Consider the following 9,772-nt stretch of genomic DNA (forward strand, 5'->3'; position numbering starts at 1 on the left):
TTATGATGCCATGAGTGGCTTGGAGTGGAAGAGAGGATTGATTTAGAATAAAAGGCAGCAAATATGTATAAATGTGGACAGACTGTTGTAGAGATGATGGTTGGCCCATGTCTATAACCTTAGGGGAATTTTGGTGGATTGCCATGGGGAGACCTTAGATTCAGAACTCTGGTAGTGGGAATGGTGTGGATTCAAACCCATGTTGACATGTAATTCTGTAAAAAAAAGTTTTTTTGAAAAAATATAATAATTTTTTTTAAAAGAATGTTAGGAGGTGAACAAGAACTACTGGATAGTTGTTTTTTTTTTTTTTTTTTTCATATATTGTGGCGCCCCATCAAGAATGCCAGGGATCCTGACATGGTCATCTCCTCTGGACCTGCATTCAGACTTCAAGGAAGCTGGGCACGAAGGACGAGAATGGGACAATGCATTCTCCCCCCCATTATTGTTACAAATAATTATACCGTCACAATTGATTAATAGTGCTTTGGCAGTGCCTGGTGGGAATGGAGAGTCAGAAGCACCCCCTGTCCCTTACACAGGGGCATATTTGAAAGTTACATTATGAAAGTGGGGAAGGTGGGTCAGCATAGACAGACAAAAAAAGTCATGTTATGACCTGCCCCTCAAAGAAAGAATGCAGAGATTGAGGCCTCCCAGGTACAAGTTGACATATCGAAACAAAGAAAGATTAATAGTTAAACTGTACCAGATCTAGATGAGCAGTGGCCCAGGACTAGGCAAAGATCTGTATGCTCTGCATAGTAGATTAATGATAGAAAGAGCCCTCAGCAAAAGTCAAAAACAATTCTAAGTATGACCTCCCCTGAGAACAGGGATATACTAAGTATTATACCATTCTTTACAGTAAAAAGGGGTAGTGACATGTACCCAGCCAAAGTCACAAGACTATGAAGTTTATTGCTACTTCCTTATGAGCTGGATGTTTATGTAACCTGAAAAAGTATAAAAGTAATGCAGTTTCACTATTAAAATGAGTCCAGATTTACCCCCCATATAAGTGTGGTGTTTTCTGTTCTCCCTTGCACTGATTCCTGACCCACTGGGGAGGTCACCTTCCCAGACCCCTGACTCTCTTGCTGCTCATCTGCTGTGGTGGCCCACTGCAACATATGGCATAGAGTATTTACACCCATGAATTATCAGCCCATATCAAAAGAAACAAAGGAAGGAAGGAGGAAGGCAACTAACTGCTGTAGCTTTCTGATTACTTTGGCATTTAATTTGAGCACAGGTAGGCACAGACATTTGGTGTTGGGCGAAGTGTAGTATATGTCTCATCTTTAAACATTATTCTATTATGTTCACTGCTATCATCTTCATTTGACAGGCATTGATGATTTACAGTTTAGCTGTGGGCACATGTGTAAATGTTTTCATTACATGAAGACAGGTGACTGACTACAAAGCAGTCTCACCACCACCTCAGGCGCTTTCTAGCACCATGTAGGAGCATCCAAAGGACCCTCCTCTGATCCCTTCCTGCTCTCCTTTTTCAGGATGTGGTGGAACCAAATTGTGGTTTTCTAATTGAGAATGTCTTCTTGGTCTGAAGGAACAGAGCTCTGGAGTAAAGTAGCAGGGTCCCTTTTTAGCAGACACCTCCTGCCTGGGGCTGGAACACATACATTATATCTACACCCTCCATTTCCAACTGTGCAAGTGTATCTGTTTCATTGATTGGCTGCCCGTCAAATTGGAATCTGATCTGCCTCATTGACAATCACTGTCATTCACAAGAGGCTTTCATTAGCTTACTAAGTGGTGTCTGCCTCTTAATCTTAAACATTACCACCGAACCATCCTGACTCACCACCTTCAGATTAATGTGGTCCTTGTTCTCAGTCTTGACTCCTTCCTTGGGTTTTCGTCAGGTATGGTGAACTCCAGGGTCTCCTCACTTGACTCTTCACAAAAGAGGAACCAGGTCCACACCAAACCAGCACACAAGCAGCACCAGAAGTGGCAGAAGAGGGAGTCAGCAGTGGTGGAGGAGGGAGAGGATGTGCCAGAATACATTTATTTCTCTATCTCTCTGTATCCTATCTGTCTCCCACTAATTGTATCATCAGGCACAGTGAATTCCAGACCATCACTCCTGGTGGACTCTTTCCTGCTACCCAGTTTGGGGATTCTCAAACAGTAAGACATGGAGAGGGGAGGGGGAAGGGAGGGAGGAGGTATGGAGAGAGAGCATAATGGGGATACAACAAGAATCTGATTTTTTATATTTATTTACTTATTCCTTTTTGTCACCCTTGTTTTATTGCTGTAGTTATTGTTGTTGTTGATGTAGTACTTGTTGGATAGGGCAGAGAGAAAATTGAGAGAGGAGAGGAAGACAGAGAGGGGAAGAGAAAGATAGACACCTACAGACCTGCTTTGCAGCCTGTGAACTGACTCTTCTGTAGGTGGGGAGCCAGGGGCTCAAATCAGGATCCTTAAGGCAGTCCTTGAGTTTTGCACCACGTGCGCTTAACCCGCTGTGCTACTGCCCAACTCCCCAAAACTCTGATTCTTAAGAATTAAAGGTCCGGGTTCAGTGCCCTACACCACAGTCAGCCAGAGTAAGGCTCTGCTATGCAAATGAATGAATGAATGAAGGAAGGAAGGAAGGAAGGAAGGAAGGAAGGAAGGAAGGAATGGATGAATGAATGAAGGAAGGAAGGAATGGATGAATGAATAAATGAATACATAAAACAAAAAAAAAACCTCTGATATTTTTTAATTATCTATTTATTCCCTTTTGTTGGCATTGGTGTAGTTATTATTGTTGTTATTGATGTCATCATTGTTGGATAGGTCAGAGAGAAATGGAGAGAGTAGAGAAAGACAGAGAGGGGGAGAGAAAGATAGACAGCTGCAGACCTGCTTCACTGCCCACCTGTGAAGCAACTCCCCTGCAGGTGGGGAGCTGGCGGCTCCAACCTGGATCTTTACACAGTCCTTGCGCTTTGAGCTCTAATACTTTTTAAGGTATCTTAGGGGCTAGAACTTAGATAATCATGGAAAGCAAATTGTGTGCTTTACCAATTGTCAGAGATGTACTCTTGAGAAGAAATCCCCAATGAGCAATGAGCTGTCACTATGACATTAGAAGCCTCGGGGACTCCCCATGGGTCTCCACTCTCCCTGACCCAGCTGTCCTCCAGGACACACAGACTGTCCCTGACTATGGATCCTCCTTACCTGGGGGGAACTTCCTGTTTGAGCAGGACATCAATTCCATCCATCACAGCTTTGAAACTTGGATTCTCAGGAAACCGGTCTTCAACCAGGACTTCAGAGAGGTTTTTCAAAGGGCCGCGTCTGCACTAGAGCCTTCAGGGTCTCCCAGTGTCTGAGTGTGTGTGCTTTCAAACAGATTAGGGAAGAGTTCTACAGGCAGGTCCCTTAAGGAAGAGATGGCCAAGTCATCCCTCAGCAGGCTCTAATTGCCCTGTCATAGGAGACTGGATGGTTTAAAGTTGCTCCTTTTTATCTCCTCAGGCAGCAAACCTGTGGGAATAGTCAAAGAAGAGGACATGTTTCTCAAGGTAAGCCATAAGCCACTTTCCAATGTCACTACCACCTAAACACACAGGACGCAAGTGTGGCAGCAAATTGAGAATCTTGGCATGGTCTCCAGTTATTTCCCACACTTTCTCAGTCAGAGATGGTATGGATTAAAAAAAACAAATGGAAACACCACCATATGAAGTTTCATTTAATTTTACTTGAACATTTTATAAAGTGTTTTCTTTTTTTAGTATTTAAATTTATTTTACAATTTTCTCTTTAGAAAGAAAGATCAGAGCACTGCTCAGTTCTGACTCATGGTGATGCTGTGGATTAAAAGCAGGGCCTTGGAGCCTCAGGCATGAGAGTTCTTTTGCATAACCATCTTGCTAGCAGATGGAGACTTGTCACAAGTGGCCTCCCCCAGGGCTCTGTTCTGGCCCCTACACTATTTAATATTTACATCAATGACCTCCCAGAAACTTCTTCAAGGAAGTTCATCTACTCCGATGACATGTGCTGTGCAACTCAGGCATCCAAGTTCGACAACCTCGAGGAAACACTCACGAAAGACATGTCTCTGATATTTGATTACTGTAAAAAATGGTGACTAATCCCTAGTACTGCAAAAACGGTATCAACTGTTTTCCATCTACACCATGCCTCAGCCTCGCGTGAGCTTAATGTGATGTTTGGCGATACGAGAATCCGGCATGCGCCCAACCAGTCTATCTTGGCGTTACTCTCGATCGCACCCTGTCATTTCACAAACATCTCATAAAAACTGCTGCAAAGGTGGGCGCGAGGAATCACATCATTGCAAGACTGGCCAGCTCCTCATGGGGCGTGAGCGCTTCCACACTACGATCATCATCTCTGGCATTATGCTATTCCACTGCAGAATACTGTGCCCAGTATGGTTCCGTAGCCCCCATGTCCACTTGGTCGATTCCAAATTATATTCCTCCATGAGGATAATTTCTGGAACCATCCGTTCCACCCCGGTTCCATGGCTGCCAGTTCTTAGCAACATCGCCCTGCCAGATATTCGTCAGGATGTGGAATCATCTAAGTTCATTTCACACGTCTACGCTCGACCGGAGCTGCCAATATACGCGGATATCTTCGCCCACCCTGTCCAACGCTTGACATCTCGTCACCCAATCTGGTCTCCTTTGCCTACACTGAACTTATCTGTTCCAGACTCTTGGAAATAGAGTTGGCAGTCAGCTGAGGTAAAGAACAAACACCTCATCACAGACCCCTGCAAGCGTCAACCTGGCTTTGACCTAGCACGTTATGATTGGGCCCTCCTCAATCGCTATTGAACAGGCCATGGCCAGTGTGCCGCTATGTTCCATCGCTGGGGAGCCAGAGACGACCCGAACTGCCCCTGTGGCTCCAGACAGACTATGACCCACATAGTCAACGGCTGCCACCTCTCCAGATTCAAAGTTGGTCTCGAAACTTTACATCAGGCTCAACCTGATGCTGTTGACTGGCTATGGAAGAAGGGCAAATGCTAGAAGAAGAAGTAGAGAGAGGAGGCAGGAAGGATGGACCATCCTCAGACAATGAGGAAAACGCCTAGTCTGCAGTATTTTACTGCCACCTATTGGTAGTTCAGAGCAATACAATATGGGGGATATAAAAAAGACTTTTTCGGTATTTCTCAAGAAGAGAAATCGGTATCTATGCAAGAAGAAAGCAAATATTCATGTTGAAAAGTTTATAAATATTGGAATTGAGAGATATTAACAAGGAAGTTTACTCTTCTCTTTCATTTATGATCCCATTTATTTGGGTCTTCTCCCTTTTTGTTTTGTGAGTCTGGCTAAAGGTTTGTCTTTAAAAATAAATTCAGAGGTAGTAATAGGTTCACGTGTGACTTACAATGGAAGAGAAAGCAGGACCATAGAGAAAAATAGGGAACAATAGAGTTAGACAGTTAAAAATCTATGACAGTTAAAAATCTATGACAAATCTGTGAGAAGTCTGCATGTTGACCCTGCAATTGCACCAGTATTCAGGGTAGTTAGGCAAAGGAGCCAGGGATATCAGCTTGTCCACATGCTATCATTAACTCATGATTCTCCTCATTTAACAGCCTTGGGATAAAGAGAGGAGGCAGGAAGGAGGGACCATCTTCAGTCATTGAGGAAAACTCCCAGTCTGCAGTTTTTAACTGCCATCTACTGGCAGTTCAGAGCAATACTACTACCACTACTACTACTACTAGCGTTTGCCCTTCTTCCGTAGCCAGTTAACAGCATCAGGTTGAGCCTGATGTAAAGTTTCGAGACCTTCTTTGAATCTGGAGAGGTGGCAGTCGTTGACTATGTGGCTCATAGTCTGTCTGTAGCCGCAGGGGCAGTTCGGGTCGTCTCTGGCTCCCCAGCAATGGAACATAGCGGCGCACCGGCCATGGCCTGTTCAATAGTGATTGAGGAGGGCCCAATCATAACGTGCTAGGTCAAAGCCAGGTTGACGCTTGCAGGGGTCTGTGATGAGGTGTTTGTTCTTGACCTCAGCTGACTGCCAACTCTGTTTTCAAGAGTCTGGAACAGAGAAGTTCAGTGTAGGCATAGGAGACCAGATTGGATGATGAGACATCAAGCGCTGGACAGGGTGGGCGAAGATATCTGCGTATATTGGCAGGTCTGGTCGAGCGTAGACGTATGAAATGAACTTAGATGATGCCACATCCCGACGAATATCTGGCGGGGCGATGTTGCTAAGAACTTGCAGCCATGGAACCGGGGTGGAATGGATGATACCAGAAATTATCCTCATGGAGGAATATAATTTGGAATCGACCAAGTGGACATGGGGGCTACGGAACCATACTGGGCACAGTATTCTGCAGTGGAATAGCATAATGCCAGAGATGATGATCGTAGTGTGGAAGCACTCGCGCCCCATGAGGAGCTGGCCAGTCTTGCAATGATGTTGTTACTTGTGCCCACCTTTGCTGCAGTTTTTATGAGATGTTCATGAAATGACCGAGTGCGATCGAGAGTAATGCTGAGATAGACTGGCTGGGCTTCATACCAGATTCTTGTGTCGTCAAGTTGAACGTTAAGCTCATGCGAGGCCAATGCATGGTGTAGATGGAAAACAGATGATACTGTTTTTGCAGTGCTGGGGATTAGTCGCCATTTTTTACACTAATCAGATATCAGAGACATGTCTTTCGTGAGTGTTTCCTCGAGGATGTCGAACTTGGATGCCTGAGTTGCACATAAAAATAAAATGCACAGAGCAATAAAATGTGGGAACTTAAAAAAGACTTTTTTTTCAGTATTTCTGAAAAAATCTGGTGTCTATGCAAGACGAAATCAAATATTCGTGTTGAAAAGTATGTAAATATGGAATTGCAAAATCTTAACAAGGAAGTTTACTCACAGAATTCATGCACATATTCTATAAATGTTGACACTGGTTTTGCATATCATCTGAAGAGAAGCATGAGCATTACTTTTTCTTAGATTCAAGGGGACAGTTGGACCCCTATGTTCACAGCTGCCATCCTCACCCTCCAGCTGTGGAGGTAGCTGAAATGCTCATTGTATGAAATGGCCCAGTTGGTTGTAGCCATTTCATTGTTGTCTACCAATCCAGTCTGACTACAATGCCCTGAGATTTACCTGTCTATGATGACAACTATGCCTTTTTTTTTTCCTTCACAGTTAGTTTAGACTTCCCAGGACCCTCCTCACTCTTCCTTTCCATGATAGCCACATTGTCCTGGCCAAAATCCCCTTCCTTGCACTCCCTTTTCCATTACAGCAGATCCCAGACTCCCTCCTAATATCTGCTCCCATCACCTTTTCCTGATCATGGTTAGATTGAGACCCAATTCTCTCTCAAAAGAGGGGAAGAGTACAGGTTGTTCCCATATCCAGTCACATACAAAAAAGCTCTGAAGATTGCTTTTGGTGTGATTGCTGGCTTACATATATATGTAAGACTTTTGCTTTGCTCATGACTCTCCGTGTCTGAGTCCTTATTCTAAGGCATAAGCAGAGTGCATTTTGCACTGTTTTCCATACCCAACTACACAAGATTTGATGAAGAAATTGGGGACTCAAGTTAGTAATACCCTTCCATTTGAAAGGGCGATACTGGTTCCTTTAGGACCAATGAAGCTGAGGGTAATTGTGTTCAGTGAAGTGAATAAGGAGGTGACAGACTAGTACTCGGTAGTTTTTCCCATGTAAGCAGTCGAGTATTGAAGTACACAGACTCCCTCTCCCACAAGTCACAGGAACGGAGCTAGTTTTCTAAGAATTATGACAGTTATTTCTAAGGATGGGGCCACAGAATATTGACAGTGGGGGTGTTATGGAATATGCCCCCAAATATTATTTCACCTATTCTATTCTTATTTTATGTTATCACAGTAATATGCAGCTTTGGCTTTTGGTGCTGCTGGTATTGAACTTGGGACATGTGCTTTCTCAGGCATCAAAATGGTTTTGCATAACTATGTCCCTATCTCTCCAGCCCTCCACATATACTTGTAATTATAAAAACTACTACTATATCACTAATGAAAACATTAAAATGGCTTTTTGAAGTAGAGAGATTTCCTTCCAAAAGACCTATAAGTATATACTCTGGAGCAGTAATAGTGACAGTTGTCTATGTTAAGTCAGCTTATCATCTGTGAAATGCTGAGCTGGCAGGGAGCTGATATCCCCAAAATACCACACACTAGAGACCTAAATCATGAAATAAAACCCTTTTAGTTTTCAGGCCACATTTAGGTGATGCAATGATTGAGCTGAGGATGCACAGTTTTCTGATTTAGTTCCAGTGATGAGAATACAAACAAAGCTGCCTCCATGACAAGCATCCCCACCTGAGTAGATGTTTCTACATCTCAAGAACCTGCCCTGACACACCATTGTGCCCAGAGCCCTCACCAGCATGAGGCTTAATTCAGATGCTGTAAATTTGGGGAGCTATACCCACATGTCTCCTGCCTCAATGATTGTTGGTTCATATATCAGTTTACTGACAGGTTCCCCACTACCATCCCCTTAAAAGGCAGCTGACTGGGAGTCGGGCTGTAGTGCAGCGGGTTAAGCGCAGGTGGTGCAAAGCAAAGCACAAGGACCGGCATAAGGATCCTGGTTCTAACTCTGGCTCCCCACCTGCAGGGGAATCGCTTCACAGGCGGTGAAGCAGGTGTGCAGGTGTATATCTTTCTTTCTTCCTCTCTGTCTTCCCCTCCTCTCTCCATTTCTCTCTGTCCTATGCAACAACGACAACAACAATAATAAAACAACAAGGGCAACAAAAGGGAATAAATAAATAAAATAAATTTTAAAAAGGCAGCCGACTAGAATGAAAAAAAAAGCAGCCAAAAATTTAGTCAAATTTGTCAATTTATTGAAGGGAAAAGAGAGGAAGAATGGCAGTGAGGGATAAGAGGGGGGTCCTCTGTGTGCTGCTACATGGTGCTGGAAAGGGTCTGAGACGGGGGTTAGACTGCTTTGCAGACACCTGTCTTCATGGAATGAAAACATTTATACATGCGCTTTCAACTGTACTATAAATGACCAACTCCTGTCAAATGAATATGATAGCAGTGAGCATAATAGAATAATGTTTAAAGATCAGACATATAAACACCCCACCCAACAGCACATGTCTGTGCCTACCTGTGCCCAAGTTAACCACCACAGTGTTCAGAATGGCACATACGTTTGTTGCCTGTTTTTGCAGGGATGAGGAGTCATTCATGTAATTCAATACTCCATTCCATATACGAAAAAAAACAAAAACTGTGTGTTAGTTGTCTGTCACCCCCATACTTACTTCACTGAGCATATCACCTTCAACTTCATCCACTTTGTCCCGTGTTAAAATATCATACTTTTAATTTCCAAAGTAGTACTCCCATGAGTCTCTGAACTTCTTTTTTAATATATATTTTATTGAATTTGTTTTTATTTGAAAGGGCCTTAGAAATTGAGAGTGGAAGGAGAGACAATAACACATAGAGAAAAGGGGGAGAGATAAGAGAGACAAGAGAAATATACAGAGAGAAGAAGAAGAGGAAGAGGAAGAACAAAGCACTCCTCACTAATTATGGAAGTTCTCCCGTGCATGTGGAACCAGGGACGTGATCCTGGTCCATAGTTGATAGTAAATATACACTCAGCCCCTATGAGCCTGCTCAGCAAAATCCCATGAATATATGGCCAGGTATTGGAGCACCTAGTTGAGTGCACATGTGACA

General features: G+C 43.5%; 1 pseudogene; it reads right to left on the minus strand.

The window, feature by feature from the left end:
- Nucleotides 1-1,587: 1,587 nt before the first annotated feature.
- On the minus strand, nucleotides 1,588-1,894 carry LOC132541482 (small ubiquitin-related modifier 2-A-like; annotated as a pseudogene).
- Nucleotides 1,895-9,772: the final 7,878 nt, after the last annotated feature.

This window comes from Erinaceus europaeus, chromosome 11, assembly GCF_950295315.1.
Source record: "Erinaceus europaeus chromosome 11, mEriEur2.1, whole genome shotgun sequence".
Classification (NCBI taxonomy): domain Eukaryota; kingdom Metazoa; phylum Chordata; class Mammalia; order Eulipotyphla; family Erinaceidae; genus Erinaceus; species Erinaceus europaeus.